Source organism: Pyxicephalus adspersus, chromosome 1 (genome assembly GCF_032062135.1).
Source record: "Pyxicephalus adspersus chromosome 1, UCB_Pads_2.0, whole genome shotgun sequence".
NCBI classification, from domain to species: Eukaryota; Metazoa; Chordata; class Amphibia; order Anura; family Pyxicephalidae; genus Pyxicephalus; species Pyxicephalus adspersus.
In genome coordinates, this window is record NC_092858.1 from 86,085,503 (window position 1) to 86,105,837 (window position 20,335).

General features: G+C 39.7%; 1 protein-coding gene across 2 annotated transcripts in view; it reads right to left on the reverse strand.

The window, feature by feature from the left end:
• Positions 1-7,308, reverse strand: part of RASL10B (RAS like family 10 member B) — a 30,758-nt gene extending 23,450 nt beyond the window's left edge. For both annotated transcript variants that reach the window (XM_072416944.1, XM_072416930.1), the window contains exon 1: positions 7,200-7,308. The gene's annotated coding sequence lies outside the window, so the exon portion shown is untranslated. The remainder of the gene's footprint in view (positions 1-7,199) is intronic.
• Positions 7,309-20,335: the final 13,027 nt, after the last annotated feature.

The following is a 20,335-nucleotide window of genomic DNA, read 5'->3' on the forward strand; positions in this document are numbered from 1 at the left end:
GTCCATAATACAGAGGAAATCATAAGAACATAAGAGGATTATTTGTCTCGCTGCATTTTAGTCAGTTTGTCCTAGTTTTTTTTTTTTTAACTGTCATCTGGCAACCTCAATGCTGAAATGCAGATTGCAGAAATGTACAATAACTATTTATGAGAAAAGACATTCATGTTCATGTACATACAGACTGACACACACACTATGTGCTCAAGAAAAAATCCCTTTGTACTACTGGTCTCAAGAACAGCTTCAATAAGGGTTCTTATGGTTGCAAACCAAGCAGAGGTAACATAACTGCTCAAGACTAACGCGTGGATGCTGTGCGGTGAATGTGGAACCAGAATACTTACAACCAGATAACCAGGTCTTGCACTGCTCGTTGTAACCCTGAATTGAGTAACCATATTCCTGTGTGCCTAAATCATCACCCATGGTTGGCGTTCATTTCTCATGAACAACAATGATACAGGTTTTTCTGTGCCAATGCTAAAATATCATTATGCAAGACAAAAATAAAAACATATTTTACAGATGATTGACAGTTAATATAATACAAAACAATATATAGGTTATATGAAGCATATGGTAAGAAGAGCACATTCTGTTTGAAACCTCTAAGAACATTTAGCTAATAATTTCATTAATTACTGCCTACCATTATAAGGAAGTTGCCTAAAAGTTTTATGGCCATGCAGCAGTAAAATATCACTTTGTTTAATCCTTATAGGTCTCTTAGAGCAGTGGTCGCCAATCTTTTAGGACCCACGGACCACTAAATTTACCGGCACCAGATCGCACATGCGCAAAGAGCTGGGTGTCACTCAAAGGGGAAGAAACTTTCCCCATAGTGACATCATGATGACAGAACCTGCCCACTCTCCCATCGCAGGTCTGTGGGTGGGTTGTGTCCAGAGACACAATCGCTCACTTCCCTGATGCTGCGAGCCATATAGGGGACATGGTCCACAGCTCAGGCCGGTGCGTCCCCCCAAGCGGTGTCCTTCTCCTGACCCCGCTCGGGCCAGAGCCGCGGACCACCACTTGGCGACCGTTGTCTTAGAGCTTCAAACAAAGAGCATCACAGACCTGAAACAAGCATGTAGACACTGAAGACCATCTGCACACTTTTTACAAGTCACTGACTTATTAGGTCATGAGACCAGATAAAATCATAAAGACAGCCCCAGAGCAATGGCAGCTTCAATATTTCTGCTTGTGTTAAAGGTACATTTTAAATAAAGAAAACTAGAATTTGTGCTTTGGACCCTTGATTTTAAGAACACACAAGAGGCAGCTGCACCCTTCCATACTTTTACTAGTTGTCATTTCGAAGTAGTAATACTCAAGTAGTAAGTGACACACATGAGGAATTGACACAATGAGAGAAAAGAAGGGGTAGGTGCTATTAATATTGAAAGGTGGGGCTGGACAGGGCCAAGTCATCATCATACACTGTATGATGACTCTTTCATCACTATACTAGGTTCTCTTTAATCTACCCCAGAAGATAGCAACATTTCTTATTTTCAAAGTTCCAATTTAATAGCCCTGAAATATCAGAAAAATATAAACTTCTGACAAGCCCAAGAGACTACAGGGGTCACTAGTAATTCATTTCTATTCAAGCAGTAGTGCAGATCTAATTATAAAGCCATCATGCACACTTAGTTTGATATCATAACACATTTTGTAAAGGCCTATAATTTCAGTCACTTAGTTAATGGGTTTTAGAAAGAATGAGAATCTGTAAAACATTTTCTTCCACTAAAATGTTGTGTTTTGCTATGTAATAGAAATATAACTATCAAAGCAGATTCATGTAAACTCTAAAGACGGGAAATACACAAAATCTTGCATTTTTAAGGTACCTTGCTTATGTTTTCCTTTCTAACCCCTCCAAAATCATGCAGGTTTCAATACTAACCTCAAAAAGCCATTGGTCCACTAAGGAAATGTATAAAGCAGTATGAATTCCTTCACAGAAACAGTTGAAACATTACATACAGTAAGTACCTGTTGCTTTCACAGTAAATCTAGGAACTGAGCAACTGTTTATGCAAAGCCTGATTTTGGTTACATAGGTAATTATGTTATAAAAAGCCAGGGGTCCATCACATAACCTTTTTAAAAGCTCTGGGAGTTGTGGTCCAGAAGAAGACACAACAAAGCTAACCAACTTTTCTTTGCAGGAAGAAAGACACTCTTGGGATTAGAAATGTCTTTGTAACAACCAATCATGTTAGCTGAAAAAGACCCATTTAATGATCCCAGACTTCACTACATAGTGTGCACATAGTCCTTTAGAACAGGACTGGATTTTCTGTTTCAAAATCCAGAGGCAAGCTCCAGAATGTTAGAAGCAAACAACTAAGAAGTTTTGGTCTGGCAATAGCAATATTGATTGCACATGAAGACAGATATATTTAATATTAAAAATGCCTAGCCTTACTTCTAAAGATCCAAGCTTTACACCTGTATTAATCAAAGGTGGACAGCAACAATCCAAAGCTCCTTTGATTGTATTTGGTCAAATTTGGTCCCTTAATATTCCGATAGTCCTGTTTCCCCTGACACTGTATTCTCCACTAGAAGGTTTGGATTGTCACTCTCCACATTTGTAAAGCTCTGAATCTTTAGAGGTGCAGCTCAGCTTTTTGTAATACCATATGATGTGGGGGATAAATAGGGCCCCACTGTTACAGGACCTGAGGCTGAAATCTGTTTTGCTGTGCTTTGGAGACTGAGGAGCATCTTAAGGTGCGTACACACTTCCAATTTTGTTCCAATCGAACGACCGATTGGGCAAAAAATCGTTCGTAAAAAAGTAACCAACGACGCCGACGAACGAGGAAAGTCGCTGGAAACGAACGACCGGACCGACGGATCGGACGACGATCGTTGAACATCGTTCGTGTGTACGGTCGTTCGTTGATCGTCCATGTTCAGAGCATGCGTGATGAACGAACGTCCGTTCACTTTCCTGTCGTGCACATAGTTCCTCTATCGCTCAAACGATCGTATCTATTGTGTGTACAATATCTACGAACGATCGTGTCGTTAACTCTATGTGCAGGATCGGTGCTATACGATCGTTCATATATATCGTGCATGAACGTTCGTCGTTCGTTTTCCAACGATAATAATTGGAAGTGTGTACGTAGCTTTAGTTTAAAAATTAGGCAAACAAAATAGGGGAAAACCCAGATGTCCTGATTGAGGTGTTCCGCCTACTACATGGGCGTGTTCTTCTTAGACTCGAAAACATAATGAATTTCCTTTGCTTCAGTTGGATCTCCTATGTCAGTTTCTCTCACTCACAAGCAAGGTGAGAGGGTGCTTCTCTGACAAGCACTTATGATATAAGTAGTGATGGAGTTTGGAGAAGGTGGTATTGAGCTACAAGAAGAGAGTGTAAAAGCCCAGGCATTGCCTAGCACTCAGACAACTAAACTAGCTGATCCAGTTGGTCTCCCTAATCCTTTTTTTCTCATGTCAAACATAAATTAAGCTTTTTAACTGGCTCCAGGCAGGATACACTGATCATTAGGGGACTTTTCCTAGTTGCCATGGTGCACAGAATGTGTCCAGCCCTGCGCTGATACACTCAAATAACTAACATACTACAGAAGTCAGATTTATTGATTTGTAAAAGCCTGGTTCCATCTATTTTCCAGCTCTTCCTAAAGCATATGTCAAGTCAAAATGTTGATTTTAGTTTTGAATGAAATAGGAAACTAATAAAATCCCTGTCTAGTTTTAACTGCATTTCAGGGCTTCGTTGGGGAGTTTCGCTCATTTACAGTCACAGCAAACAGCAATTCAAATACTACCAACTCCAAAACACCCCAAAAAACATCTGTAATCCCTGTCTGCATTACTGGAGAGGTTCCCTCATTTCCTATCTGGTTAAAACATTGATACCTGCACAGTATAAAGTAAGGGGAAATGCTGGGAATGCTGACCCCCCAAAAAAGGGTGGTCCCGCATAAGGAAGAATATGAAGTTTTTAAAAAGATAATATGGCCCCCACTGAGCATGTCTGGGATTACTGTGGCCATGTTGGTTTGTCCCACACCCCATACAGGTAGGGTTTTTGAACTAAGTAGAATGAATGGATATCACTGTGAGCTGCTTTTCTGGACAAGTAGTGACATAACTGTTACATATATGAGCTATATTAATACACAACAAATAGTATTGTTTGTGGCCAAATATGGCCATAGTTTGAATCGTTAAATTTAGCTGAGATAATGGGGCCTGATTTTTTAAAGGTCTCCAAGGCTGGAGATCATGAACATTCATCAGTGAATCTGGGCAATCCAGCAAACCTGGAATGGATACGGTCCAGAATTGAAAACATTTGCTAACAAATAGCTAATGACTTTTAGGGAATCCATTCCAAGTTTGCTGGATCCCCCAGCTTCACTGATGAAAGAGTATCCTGTCCAGCCTTAAAGAGCTTTAATAAATCAAGGTCATTGATTTTTTTAAAATGTGCTGTGCATCTATTTCCTGGAGATTTTCCATTTTGATATTTTGCTTTTGTCATACTCCTTATATCCATTTTTTTAGTTGTTGTATTTCTGTTAAAGTATGCTGATTAAAGTATTGCTGATTATAGTGATATTAGTAATGTTAATTTTCATATACCTTTTGTACATAGTGCTGAAACTAAAGGCTAAATAACTGCCAGAAGTCATAACAAACCGACATTATTTCAATTATAAAAAATTCTTTTATTATAAAATACGCTTCTGGTTTTATTATTATGAGACTGCTGTACAGTACATGTACTTTACAGAAGGGAAAATAGCCAAGGTCAAGTCTAACATTATCAATTATTACTCGCAGCAAAAACGTATCCATATTGTGTCTATTAAAAGTCAACCTCTTAGTAACCTTCAGAGGTATAATAAATGAAGCCATCTCTCACAAGATCAATACATAAGTCTTTTATAGATGGTTTCCGGTCCACATAAACCGATGCAGCTGTTAAACAATAAGGACCTAAGAGACACTAAACAGATCTATGTTTCAAATTTGGGTTTAAAAATTAGGTTCTTTATTTAAAAGAAGTTCAACATGGTATGATGTATTTGCCAAGGTAATTCTTGGTAAAATAAATTTATCAATTGCAAAAAGGTTATGTCTTTACAAAAAAACAACGTTCTTCAATGGCATTTTTAGTTTACCTAAATCTCTTTACTTGTTAAAGCCAAAAGTAGGGAAAACACAAGAGCCGGTTCTCGTACATCTTTTAATCTCTGCAGTCTGCAGATACAGCTTGAGCCTTTTTCTGGCAGCCTGCATTTACATTGCCAATGTTCAGATTGTATCCAACCCCTGAAGGACAACCTTCTTCTCCTTAGCCCAGGCTTTAATTGGCTTAGCAATGAATAGCACCTGAGATATTACTCAGATGTATGTCACCTGAAGAAGCCGGTGAGTCAGCATCTCTGGAGCAGCCAGCATGGAAAGCGGTGACTTTAGGCAGCTCGTGCAAAGAACTTTTGTCCAATAAAAGCATAGCAGAGTAAAACAGAATGCAAAAATTTCTGCACTACTCATGGTGAGCACAGATAGACAATTCTAAAAACAATATTAAAATCATCTTATTTCAAATAAACACAGTTGCCAAGCCATCTCAATATATTCATTGGCCAAACAAAGACATTTAGCTGCTATACAACAACACAATGCTGCCTTTTTTCCATGTTGTCCAGTTTATATGGTAGAACATGTACATGCGTATTTTCTTACTAGTAATAAGTTATGTCCTATAAATGTGTTCAGAGGATGGACAGACAATGGCTATAATTCCCTGCAGAACCCCAACCTAGTAATACATGTGAACACTGCATCCACACGTAATTACACTGCAGCATGTGCATATTATATGGCTCTGCTCTCATAGCACTCCGGCCAATATGGAGGAAGAAGTTTGACTGCAGAAACAAAGATGCTTATAACCCCACATGGTGACATTTAAATACATGAGAACACATGGAAAATCCGTGCACGAGTGACAAGTGTGGAATATTTATGTATATAACTAATCCTAACTAGCTTGAGTAGCACATGCAGCTGTATAATAAGGAAATCTTTCTGCAGCACTGACTTCTTATCAGATCCTAGGAGTTCTGCAGCATGTAGCTATTGTATGACAATGATACATTAAGAATCATGAAGCTTCCATTCTGGAATAATGCATAGGTGACACTAAAGGTATGTAGTATCTAACATTATAAGGGAAATCAGGGCTGTTTATCATAGCACTTTTTACTCTTTTATAATACAGGGTTCAATCTGATGTTTATGCACCATTAACTCTTTGTTGTTTTCAGAACACACCCACCTACAAAACCATGACTTTATGACAGGCAAGCTGGCACTATACATTCTCATCCCTTGGTAAGTCACTCATCATGGCATACGCCTAGCAGGTAATGTGCCCAGGGCCACAATGCTGGGGATTCTCCCCCTGGGCTCTGCCTGTATTATTATTTCTATGTATATTACTGGGATATATACAAGCCATGTTCTCACACATCAGGGTCACCATGAATAGCACCAGACCTGTCCTAGGACCTAATGAAGCAGCCAACAGGTAGGAGGGAGGTGTGTGTGTGTGTGTGTGTGTGTGTGTGAGTGAGTTGTGTGTGTGTGTGTGTGTGTGTGAGTGAGTTGTATGTGTGTGGTGTATGTGTGAGTTGTGTTGTATGGGTTGTGTGGTGTGTTATACGTGTGTATGTGTTGTGTGGTGTTTTGTTTGTGTGTGTGTTGCATGTGTTGTGATGTGAGTTGTGTGGTGTTTTGTATGTGTGTGTGAGTTGTGTGTGTGTTGTGGTGTGTGTCAGCACCATGGCCAGCTCCGCTTGTCTCCGGCAGTGGCAGGGTTAATAGAAGGATGCCATCTGCAGAAGGCTCATCCAGCCCCAGCACAATCACACAGCACTGCACATGTACAACACAAACACTACAGCCTGCATGCCTGTGCACTACGCCAATGTATGGAGCCTCTATAGACATGGACGGGCTCACAGGCATTGCAGTATACAGAGGCAGAGCAAGGCTCCACACACACTAAATGCCCCTCAGCCGATATAAAGGGTGCCCACCACGTCCCCCAAACCTACTGCATTGCACGTTCCTTGGTAAGGGTTAGCAGCCCCCTCCCCCTCAGCCCCCCATTCAGTGCTTACCTGGAGCTGCGCACCCCCCGCTCACCGCGGCCTCACCTGCTGCCTCCTCAGTCACCGCCGCGCGCTCTGCCTCTCAGCCTCCTCGCGCCATCAATCCCGAGTCCCCCTCCCCTGAGCACGAGGCAGGCAGAGGGGCGTGGCTAGAGCGCTGCAGCTCCGCGGGATCCTATAGAGCTCAGGGTTTACCCGCCAACACCGAGAGAGGAGCGGGGAGCCTGAGGCGGCAGTGCGCGGGAGGGAGCCCAATTGTGTGCCAGGGTTAGTCGCCCTTTTATTTTAACTATAACAGCAATAATAATCATGTACAGCTTCAGTTTTTTTACAGGAAAATTGCCATGACAACATATACTTGGCTGTAATGTCTGCCTATTTTTTATACTTTAGTTTTATCAACAGTTCTGTATCAGTAGTATTTTGGTAACTGTGTTGTGAGGTATTTATTTAACACTGCAAAGCCGTTTTATGTTGTATTATGTTGCTTCAAGGACCCCTCCAAAAATATTAATTGGTAAAAGGTATAGCAAACTGAATATTGTAAGGAAAATGTGAAAAATAGCTCACATTTCTTCTTGCAGCTTGTTGCCAGGGCTGTGCCACAGATATGTGGCTGGTGGGGGGAAATGGTGGAGGCTGCAACTTATGGTGCTGAAAGTGTTCATGGCCCACAGGAAGGGCATTTAGCCCCGGGTGCTAACTAGTGATGGGCCAAGGGGGAGAGAAAAGGCCTCTGTGTCCAGCACCGCAGCTAGAGGAGACCGCAAAAAGGGAAAATCCTCCAACCAATTCTGCAGAAATCCTTTACAGTACATAGGAACTTGATATATTTTGGTGCTGAGGAACCTTGTCCTCACATTGGTAATAAAGGATCTTGTCCTGACATCGCTACTAAAGGACCTCAACCTTACAATGGTGCTAAAGGATCCTGTCCTCAAACTAATGCTAAAAAACATTGTCCCCACATTGCTACTAAAGAGCCTTGTCCTGACACCCGCCATTCCACATATGCATTCCTCAAAAGAGCTTTTGACATTCAACATTTCTGGAACTGTTTTGGAATTTCATATGGAAGACTTCACAAGTTTTTTGCAGTAAACTAGTGATTTAATTTGGTTAGAGATGTGACAGGGTGCCTTTAGGTACTGCATCCTGAAGTGCATGTGTCTATAGAGACATATGGCTGCTGCCATTGGTGTTCTTCTTTTAGAAATACAAGTTTCTGGCTTTAGTTCTTCAGACACCTAGAACAAATATACAGGAAATGAGGTAAGAAATGTTTATTTATTTATATATTTATTTCCTTGTTTTTCCTCAGTGACTGAAAGCATTAGAACCAGAGCACCAGCAGCAGCCAAACAAATAATATTTTAATTATACGGGTCAGTTGCAGCCTTTGTATTTCATGCTGTCCTTTTATATTTTCTTCGTAACAGGTTTCCTAATCGGCTTAAACCGTACCTAAACTGAGAATGTTTACTTTACATAAAAGGGTAGACAACCTACAATATACAAGGGTAGCACGGCCCCTTTAATTCTTGATCGCCTAGGCCAGGGGTGTCAAACTTAGGTCCGCGGGTCCACACTGTAATTATATTTGGCCTGCGAGAAAATACCAAATGTCTACTAGAGCTGGCCTGCCAGTAGACAATACATGCACCGCTAATACAACAAATCCCAGAATGCTCTGCTGGCACGTTTATCTGGACCCACAAGGGCGCCCTCTTCTGTTGACATTCATTAGCGACGTTCCTCAATTGAAGATATTTTTTCAATAAATATCAAGGTTGGCCCGCGACTTTGTCCAAATTTTTCATTTTGGCCCACTGTGTATTTGAGTTTGACACCCCTGGCCTAGCCGATCAAAAATAAATGGGAGAGCAAAGCCTCCCATGATACCTTTGTCACACATCCCAGGAGGTTCTTGGCTGCTCCGAGCATCTCGGGCAGGCGCAGAAGGAACTTTTTCATCAATAGAAAAAAAATTGCTGATTTCAGCATACACAGTGAGATTGGCAATTTTTTCCCCAATCTACATCACCTGATCTCGGGCCTGCACAGTGCAAGATCGCGATATGCAGGAAGAAGAACCCAGAAGAAGATGTCAGCGCCCAGCGATCCATCTGCGCTGTGCCAAAGACAGATACCAGGGCGATGCAGGACCCGATGGAAGAAACCTCCTAACGGATAGATTGATCTGCGGGATTGAAGGTAAGTGTGATTTTTTTTGTTTTGGGTTTACTTTCGCTTTAATTTTTGAGTGAATTGTATGTACAGGGGAGAAAGGGTCAATTTTACTTCTGGCATCTAATCAGGTTACAACAGTTATTATTTTGGTGCAGGATGAGAGATGAAAACAAGCAACACAGAGTTTTCTTCTCCTAGGTTTTATACATCCTCTCATTTACTATGCTTCTTTGAAATTATTCTAACAATTATTATATTAAGTTATAAGCCATATTTAATGTAATTAAAAAAAATTCCACCTATCAGAAAAAATGCTGTTTTATGCTGACACATGCAGTCCATAAAATGGGCTGAGGACATTGTCTCAGTTCAAGGATATCAGCACAATGACATTTTAATGTCAATAGCCCTAAAATAGCTTCTCGCAAGTAATGCAGGAAGAACAATCTGCATTTAAGGGATTAATGCAGTGAAAACTGCTTTTTAAATGCTGCTGAAATGTCAATAATAGAAAATAATTTAGAAGGCATCTTTTTAGAAGTGACGCATGTATTCATAAGCAATAAAATATACCGTAGGTAACTGTACAAGGCTCACACTCTAAAATGCTGAAAGTGTCACACTTTATGCATATGATCTATAATTGTAATCAGACACTTAAGAGCTATAAAGTGCTACAATGTGGATGTTATGGCAACATGGAAAGCTCAGGCTGTCATGAGGATGACAATTTATATTACAACTCTGGTATTTCTAAACAGAATTCGTAGTGTTGTTTCTTTCATGGTGGGTAGTGATGTCATTTCATTGATCTGTATGTGAGACGTCAAGTGATTCTGAATGCAACAGATCTTAGATGTTACCAAAAAAGAAAAAAAAATACAGGGTTTAAAATGTTGAAAATATTATTAGAGAGGTTGTCTCTTGAATGGAAATGTTAGCTCAAGATACACAAAGTAGATGATAAAGCAGAATCTTAGTACAGTATCCACATTTTGGGCTTCTGTATATAAAAATGTCATTGCAAGGCAGTGTTATTATTTTCAATAGACAGAATTAGGAAGAGATTGCACCAATTAAAACTGCATCAGAGGTCTGCTGGGAAAAATTGTTTACTGTCCAAAACGAACATTAGGACAAGGCTTCAGTTTGATATATATATATATATATATATATATATATATATATATATATATCATCAGAGGTCTGCTGGGAAAAATTGTTTACTGTCCAAAACGAACATTAGGACAAGGCTTCAGTTTGATATATATATATATATATATATATATATCTATATATATATATATATATATATATATATATATATATATGCTAACACCAGGTCTTCTGCAGAAAAGTGCCGTAAACTAAAGAGTCTAAAATAGAATTGTTAGTTCACAGTAACAGTAGACATATTTGGGGCAAGCTAAAGACAGCATCTCAGCAGAAGACCCTCATACCAACTTTGAAGCATGGTGATGGAAATGCAATGGTTTAGGGTATTTTTGCAGCTTTAGGTTCTTGAAAGCTTGCAGTCATCTAGTTAGTATAAATGTTGCATTATATTAAAGCGTGCTTTGTGAGAGTGTAAGGTCAGGTGTTTCAAAGTTGAAGTTGAAACAGAAATGGATCTTTCAATGAAATATAGATCTGAAGCAGACTTGGTAATACATTAAGGAATTGCTCAATAAAAAGAAATTAAGGGTTCTAGCCTGGCCATGTTAAAAAAGTCAACCATTTCCATGGGTTGTTTAAACCTTATCAAAAAACATAATCAAATACATTGCATGAGGTTTTACGAAAATGTTTCAGACCTCATCTAAAGATATAGTTTTTGTAATAGCATTCAGTGTTTGGTACATGTAGTACTCTAATTTATTGAAATATAACTTAAGTTTTGACTTTCTGTTATTTACTGTTTAATTGCCATCCTCGTTTATATATTTGGAAAGTATGAACATTGTTAAGATCAAGTCATGAATTAATCAATTTCTGTAGATCTGTCAATGTTATGTAAAATGCTAAGGACCCCGGTACTGTCACATGAGTCATCAAACAAATAAAATGCATTATATGGTTAGTTTATATTCTTGCCCTCTCTCTTCGATATAATTCTTTCACATTCAACTTACTGACGTAAACAGGGCCTGATCAATGCAAGATATATATATTTAATCCATGCAGCGTAATCTTGACATGTGTTTTATAGTCACCGAACAGCAGCACTGTTCATCATAATGTGTGCAAACATAAAAGTTACCTAAATCAAGATAGGCAAGAGAAAACCAAAACATAATTCAAATTTATTGAATGACACATATAGTTCATAAAAAATATCTGGGTATGGTTCAAATATTAACATGTTACAAAGAGAGAGGAATTAAAGCTGAACTCTACAATTAAAGCTGAACTTTACATTTCATCTTGCACACTTAAAAATAAACCTCTCCTGAGATAAAAGTGATTAGTCCCATTACCCTGCACACTGTAACTTCCACACAACAATCCATAGAAGCTGCAGCAGGCATGTTGATCCCACCTAATTTCCTGTTTAGTGGACTGCAAGAATTATCCAGCCCACTCCTCCCTATGTGACCCTCCATTTTTATCTATTTGCAATATGTCTTGTCATTCATTTAGTCATAGCTTAACGTGGACATTTTCTAGGGTGGTCTGCATGTAAAAAGTGCCTGTTCAGGAATGTATGGGTTGATACAGTGGGCCTGATTTATCAAAGCTCTCCAAGACTGGAGAGGATACACTTTCGCCAGTGAAGCTGGGTGATCCAGCAAACCTGGAATGGACTTCTTAAAGGTAATTTGCTTTTTGTTAGCAGAGATGACATAAGTGTATCCCTTCCAGCCTTGGAGAGCTTTAATAAATCAGGCCCAGTGTGTTAGAGGAAGTCATGTGAGCTAAGAAATCCCCTATGTCTCTTTGCCTAATTTATTACACTAGATTCATAGATATTCAGTGCTATCTAAGTAAAAAATCAATTTGCAGAAGTCAGAGGCATTATCTATTACATTACCTGTTCGGTTAGTGGACTTCCTGACACCGTTCTTGCAGCGGTGGAAGCATCATGCATTCTCTTGGTTCGGTAGATGCAACATTCTGAAAATGAATATTATGCCGAGATTGCTATATTTGCTTCAAACCCTCTCGGTTTATATCCCACAACAGGTACTCTGCAGGTTTAGGCAGGAGTTTCTCCGCTTTGTCTGGGGGGGTGATAGCCCTCGTATTGGGCAACGGGTTTTAAGGTTGCCTAAAGTACGTGGAGGTATTGCCTTTCCTGATCCTCTATTGTACCACCAGGCTACACATGTGGGACGGTTGATAGACTGGTGCAGAAACGGAGGCCTTAAGTCATGGGTAACGATTGAGGGAGCCATTGCTAATCTACCGTTAGCAGGGGCCATGTGGTCCCCTCCAGACACACTATCTCCCATTCTCAAGCTGCCGCTGATAGGAACGACCCTCTGTGTTGTGCAGAATTATTTCAGGGTCTCTGGTGTGTGTACTTACCCTTCTCCATTGTCTCCTATTCTGGGACACCCGGGGTTTCCCCTGGGCACATCAGATCATAGGTTTCGCTCATGGAGGGAGCAGGGAATTTTCGGGGCATCTCATTTTTTGAGGGGCACAGAGTGGGCACCTGTCTCTGATTTGACAACTGCTCATGAACTTCCAGAACTGGGACCAGCTGTGTCATTTTCTTCACTCTCTCCCACCGCCATCCAGGTTTGTGCGCCCCCTATCACAGGTGGAGGGGGTGTGTGTGGCCCAGAGCACCATTAGGGGGACTCTCTCTGGTGCCTACCAGATGCTATTGACGGATACTGCCCCCTCGACTTCAACTTTACCATTTTTGCGCAAATGGGAAGGTGACCTTGACACCACGTTCTCCCCAGAACAGCAGCATCGTCTCCTGTACACGGGTCATAAAGCCGCTCTCAGCAACTCTTATCAGGAACTGAACTATAAATTGCTCACGCGGTGGTACAGAGTGCCGACTGTGTTAGCCAAAATGTATCCGGGAGTAGATGATAGATGCTGGCGTTGTGAAGCGGCTGCTGGCAGTCTGTTTCATAAATTCTGGGAGTGCTCTAAGTTGCAATCTTTCTGGTCAGGGTTGGCGGCGGTTATTGAAGAATTGACAGAGGTAGATATACGTAACAGCCCGGAGCTATCCCTTTTGCATTTGAATGATTGGTCTAAAAAGAAATACAATGCTTCTTTACTCAAACATCTTTTAAATGCTGCTAAGGCCTGTATTCCTGGCCCTATGGAAACAATCCTTTCTTCCCACCTTGTGACAATGGTTTAGAAGAGTGAATGACATTATGGCAATGGAAGACCTTATTACCAGTCGGGACGGTGGATCGGATAAATTCGGAAATACTTGGTTCTATTGGATACAGTATACCACTACTCAAGCGTACCTTTCAGTATACAGTGAGGCTGATAATGCCGACGATCTGTTTTGAATACAGAGGATATCATTGAATTATTGCTATGTGTTCCCTACTGTGTTAAATCTGGCCTTTATTCAATCTGGCCTGCAATGCCGTGCCCCTGCTCCTCCTCTCCCTCCCCCTCTTCCTCTATTTTGCTTTCTATTTCTCTATTTCTTTCTTTGGTCATTTTTGTTAATACTTTGAAAATTGCCTGTGCTCAGTCATTCTGCTTGTTTGTTCATAATATGTTTGTGATGCGGAAGATGATAACACAGTTGGTGATTTGTATGTTTTAATGTTTAATACCAGTATGTATGACTGTTCACTGAATAAAAAATAAAGTTATAAAAAAAAAAAAAAAAAAGAAATCCCTTATGCTTGCTGAAGTTTACTCACCTGGCTTAATGGTATTTTTTTTCCTCACACATTTTTGCTAAACTTACAATCAGTGGAGTCATAAAACACTGACTGCACAACACAGACACCAGGTTTGTGATTTATTTTGCTGTACACCCATTGCCTCTGATTGGCCCCTGATCACAGAGAGAATGGCAGACACTGTAGTCTTCTTCTAACTCTTGCAAATTAATCTTTTGCAGCCCCTGTAATGAGTTCAGCTGGGCTGAGATGAGGGAATACACAATACAAGGTAATACAAAAAATACTAAGGAACACTGTATGAAGGGAGGGGGTTGGTTTGAGGTTGCTTTTTTTTTGGGCTGACAAAAGGTTATATCAAACATTTTGTAATTTAAGTTCTGCCAAATAGTGCAATGTGTACAGTTATAAAAATATTACAGTTATAGTCATATAAATAGTTATAGTCATAAGTCAATAATACATTTCCTAAATAGGAAAAAATTGAACTTTAGTATTGTTTGTTTTCTCTAGTTTTCCAGTGATTTGAAAGCATACCTAAACCCCCTATCATTTTTGGTTTCAATAAGTTTTTTATTAAAGTTTTAGAAAAGAAAATTTACATTTCAACATTTTAAACAATCATTTTTCAAGGCAGTACATAAAAAGTGTACAAACAATATAAGCAGTAGTAAACGGTCAGCCAAGGCTATTGATCATGCTTTTCATAATATAAGGCACATAAGGCCAACCATGCAGATGGCATGTAGGCTGCTAGGTCTTAGGTCTGTAAAATTGCCGTTGGGGCTAATCCTTGTCCATAAGGAGAGCCATAGTCCTCTTGTGGAGTTTGCCCCTCCCACCCTACCAGGCAGGTTGGTTGCATACAGTTACCCTCAGTAACATTTAGTTTAGTCCTAATAAGTTCTAAGAGAAAGAAAAACAAGAAGGGAGAGAGGGTGGGGGGAAATTGGATGGATGTAGAGCTGGGGGGTGGGTATGGTGGTGGTCAGGTCGTATAACACTTAGATAATGATACCCTAGCGGTAGAGTGTGTTCTAGGGATTGGGGGTATTAGATTGTGAGATGTACTCCACCCCATTGGCATATAATACTCTATCCATGGTGCCAACACTCTCTGAAATGGTTCATGGAGTCAGTAAGTATAGCATGCATTTTTTCATTAACCAGAAACAAGGACATTTTTTGTTAGACCTGTGCTATAGTGAGGGTGGAGGACCATCAGGCCTTCGCTAGCACCATCTTGGCTGCCTTGAACAAATAAGTCAAAAGCCTAAATTGGGCTTTGGTGCACACCTCTGGTTTCAGGTTAAGTAATGCCTCTACTGGGAGTTTGGAAAGGAGCAACCCACTGGCCTCTATGCAATTTGATATGTGTGTGTCCAGTACCTCCGCAGTTTGGGGCATTCCCACCAAATATAATACAGAGTGCCAGGTACAGTGCAGCCCTGAAAACAGGTGCCCCGGTAATAGGGTTTCATCCTGGCTAGAAGAACTGGAACCATGTACCAGCGCTTCAGCAATTTGTAGTTTGCCTCAAATGCTGAGGCGTTGATGGAGCCGTGGGCTGTCGTGTCCCAGATTTGTTCCCAGTCCCCCTGCTCCTGGGTCACGCCCCATATACCTCTCTCAGCAGTACATGTAGGACAGTGGTGCTGAGGTGTGAAGTGCTGAAGCACTCAAAATCCAAAAGAGCACCTGGGGGGGGAGTTACTCACAATTGTGACTGAATGAAGTGTTTAATTTGCACTAATTGAAAAGTTTCAGAGGGTAAAATTTCATACTTCCCCCGGACGGTCGCTAGGGTCAGAACTCGGGATGGGCCCATAAAGTGGAAGATTCTATAAAGACCGTGGTCACCCACCACCAAAACCATTGCGGGTCCTCCGGTCCCAGTGGGAACAGCAGATTCCAGGTTATAGTAGAAAGTGGTGAGTGTGTATCTTCCAGACTACCAGTTTTCTGCACTGGGTCCCAGACCTGAAGGGAGTCTAGCGAAAAGGATTCTGTATCCCATGGATTTTAACTTGGGAACAACCTTTCTAAGCTCTTTACCTGTATAGCCTACAAACTTGATGGTAAATGTAATTTACTATAATACACGTTCATTTGCCAAAGAAAACCCCAAACTCTCTCTCTATTCTTTTCATATATATTTTCCTATGTGGGGTTGGCTCAACTATGACATTATTTCACATTTTAGGATGGGTAAACCCCTTTACTGTTTTGAAACTCTCCTAGAGAGTTTCTGCTAGAAAATATTATAATAAGTGATAGCATGGATTCAGGAAAGACCAAAGTTGCCAAACAAATGTACTCTCTTTTTATGAGGAAGTAAGTAAACAGGTAAACAGTGGAGTAGCAGCTGATAGAGTGTACTTGGACTTTGCTAAAGCATTTGACACTGTACCCTACAGATGGTTACTATGCAAGTTAGGGTCAATAGGTTTAGAAAAGTCAATCTGTAAATGGATAGAGAACTGGCTTAAAGACAGAATCCAGAGAGTAGTAAATAATGATTCATACTCTGAATGGTCTAAGGTTATTAGTGGTGTTCCCCAGGGTTCAGTGTTGGGACCTTTACTGTTTAACATCTTTATAAATGATATAGAGTTTGGGATTAAAAGTGCCATTTCAGTGTTTGCTGATAACACCAAACTATGTAATGGAATTAAATCCATACAGGATGTCTATAATCTACAAGCAGGCCTGGATGTACTATTTGATTGGGCAGCCAAGTGGCAAATTACATTTAATATAGATAAATGTAAAGTTATGCACTTGGGGGCTAACAACATGCATGCTTCATACTGTCTAGGGGGAATACATTGGGGAAGTCAGAAATGTAAAAGGATCTGGGAGTTCTGGTAGATCATAGACTTTATAACAGCATGCAATGCCAAGCTGCAATATCTAAAGCTAGCAAAGTATTTTTTTTGTATTTAAAGACAAATATACTGCAGATACTGAGACATAATCCTGCCCCTGTACAAAGCATTGGTCAGACCACATCTGGAAGATGCAGTCCAGTTTTGGGCACCAGTTCACAAAAAGGACATGGAATTAGAGAAAGTGCAGTGAAGGGTAACTAAACTAATAAAAGAAATAGAGCTCAGCTATGAGGAGAGACTAGCTGAACTGAATCTTTTCTTCCTTCAGAAGAGATGTTTAAAGGGGGGATATGATCACCCTGTTTAAATATATAAATGGTCCATATGGAGAACTCTTTTCCCAATTATTCACTTTGAGATTATTACAAAGAACAAGAGGGCACTCTGCATCTGGAGGAAAAGTTTAAGCTCTGGATAAGGAAGGGATTCTTCACTGTAAGGTCTGTGAAAAAAAGCTGGATGTTTTTCTAGAAGCACCGAATATAACTGGGTATTAAGGATTTAAAGTAAAGATAACAGTGACTGTTGATCCAGGGAACATCCGATTTTCTCATGGAATCTTTTGCACCAATTTGCACCAACAAGGGAATTTTTTCCCTTGTTGGTGCAAATTGTACCAGGGGTTTTTCAACCTTCTTCTGGGTCAACTATGCCCATAGGGTTTCATATCTGTTTTATGTTTATTTCCCTAGTGTTTGAACCTAATGGACTTATGTCTTTTTTCAACTTGACTTACAATGTAACTATCATCACCATCATCATGTCAGCTATCATGATTGTTTTATTATCAGACACTGGGCTGATTTTTCTACTAAACCAGGAGAATTCTGCCCTGTCATGACAAGCTTAAAGGCCATCTTAACCTAAACTTATTTTAGCTATCATATTGATTAGTGTTGATTATTTAATATATTTCAAAATAAATTTTACAAATTCAAAAATCCAATCTATTATTGTGTTTGCGTTGTGCTGTGTGTGTTTGTAGAGGTGCATCTATCCACACACACAGGATTCTCTTGCGTCTTTTAGTTTTCTCCTAACAGATTGAGGTCCTACAGTTGCTCACCACCAACCTTCTTTTACTACAAGACCTGCCTCTCCTCATGTAGACAGATTCCACTGTAATGCAGGTATTCTGGGAACTACAGTCTCCATCAAAATTGAATATTTACTTAAAAATACAAAATAGAATTCTTAAAATGTTTATCCCTGACTTGTTTGGGAAGAAAAGTTGAGATTGGCAGTTGGAGCTGGTTAGCATAAACCAAGGATGTGTCTACCAGTCTGAAAACTATTTATTAGAGGACGTTAACACGTTTGTACATTTCTAATAGTCTTCACTTATGCTTTATTTGACATCATGAGGGAGATCAAAAGCAAAATTTCTTGCAATATCTCTGTTATCCTTAATAATGTGTCAGAGAACTTTATTTAAACAAACATAATGGTGTGTACTGAAGCAGTACTGTGTATCTTTATCTGTAATGTGTGTAAAATAATTTAGGAGCATTGACAGCCATGATTGTAGAACATTATGACAATGAACTGTCAACTCTCTTCATAAAATGTTTTTGTTATTTATATGAGCTGCTGTTCTACTAAAAAAAGGGTATGATTTGGTGAATAAACATGGGACAGGATTCCTCTCAAATTTAAGTTTACAGTCTTCATATTAAAAATGAATACAAAGCAACAAGTACTCCATCATATATTAATAAATCATCTTTTACATGTGTTCTTACTGTGTTAGTCCATGCAATCAATCTGTGTACAGGTCGCAGAGCAACTGCACATTCAGTTTCCTGCTTACAAAAAGCTACATGCCCCATGATTCCTTACAATTTGTGTAATGGAAGTGGGTGTTTGTTCCCGTAATGTCTATGTAGGTTAATTTGATACATATTTTTTATGTATCATTCTGACTTAAAAGTGCTTTAAGGTTACATTGTTTGAAGATGGAAAAAAATAGAAGGGTTAAAATACTTACCTTTCCGTAGTAGATGCTTTTCCAAGCTCTGGCTGCCAAAAAATATACCTGTGATGAACAAGTACTGTTACCTGTACGCACTTGGGGAGAAAAGAACAGGTAAGTAATTCTGACTTTAGGCACAGCACTGATTGCAGAGTGACAGGTTTTGTTACTTTTTAATTGCTGTGTCTTTGGCATAAAAACATAAAACAATACTTGCACTATAGAAACTTTATTTTTTTGTATGATAAACGTGTCCCAAGCTACTTGCCCATCTATGAGAACTGATTTTGACTTTTCAAGTCCATAAATGCCGTTATACCAACGAGGTACATAGAGACAGAAACATTTTGCAACGCGTACTCTATAGGCAGACCACTGCCTATAGATGCTGCATTGTCCTCATCCGATTCTGATGTCCAACTGTCTGGTGAGTGCAAACTTACCAAATTTAAGGTTGCAAACATATGAGATTTTTTTTTGGCAATGGATCACTGTTTACAGGTGCTGCATAATATCTAATCTATACTTCTGGAATGTACATTGACATTTTGCAAGCTGCATATTTTTAATAATATAGTGGTGTTGCCTTTATCTGTTTGTTTTTTATATTAGATTGAAACTATACTTTTCACTATAACCAATTTGCCTATCCCAGATCTCAAATAAAAGTTCTCACCACTGCTCCATCTTCAAGTTACCTATTCCTAGCAGCCACAGTCTGCCCTGATGTTGACTAGCCTGGTTTACCTACTTGATACCTGTGCCTATGAAGTTGGTCTTAAAGAACCTGTATGTACCTTGTGGTAGGAGACTCTCAAGTGTATGTCCCATAAAAGTCTATGAGCAAGGATTGTCAATTAGTGTCAAAGGATATGGAAGTACAGAAAGTATACTTTCTTACCCTTTAAGACATATTCAAGTAGCGCTATAGCGATTTATGTGAAAATCTACACAACAGCACTTATCCACTGTTAGTTGTAATTTTTATTACCAAAGGTTCAATTTCATCTGGACCGTTGAAGCTTCCAGTAAAAAATGCTGCAGCCCTCCGGGCCAATGTAGGACATAAGCACCTCCTCACATTTTGTGTCCTTACTTACAGATTGTTACCTTTTTGGACACAGTAATACCAATAAATACCAGATGCACAAGAGCAAAAATACCACCGTGGAATGCTTGTCACAAAATGCCGTGTGATGTCACTCATCTTAACCTACAGATATGTCCCTGCATATAGGTATGTGATATCCTTAG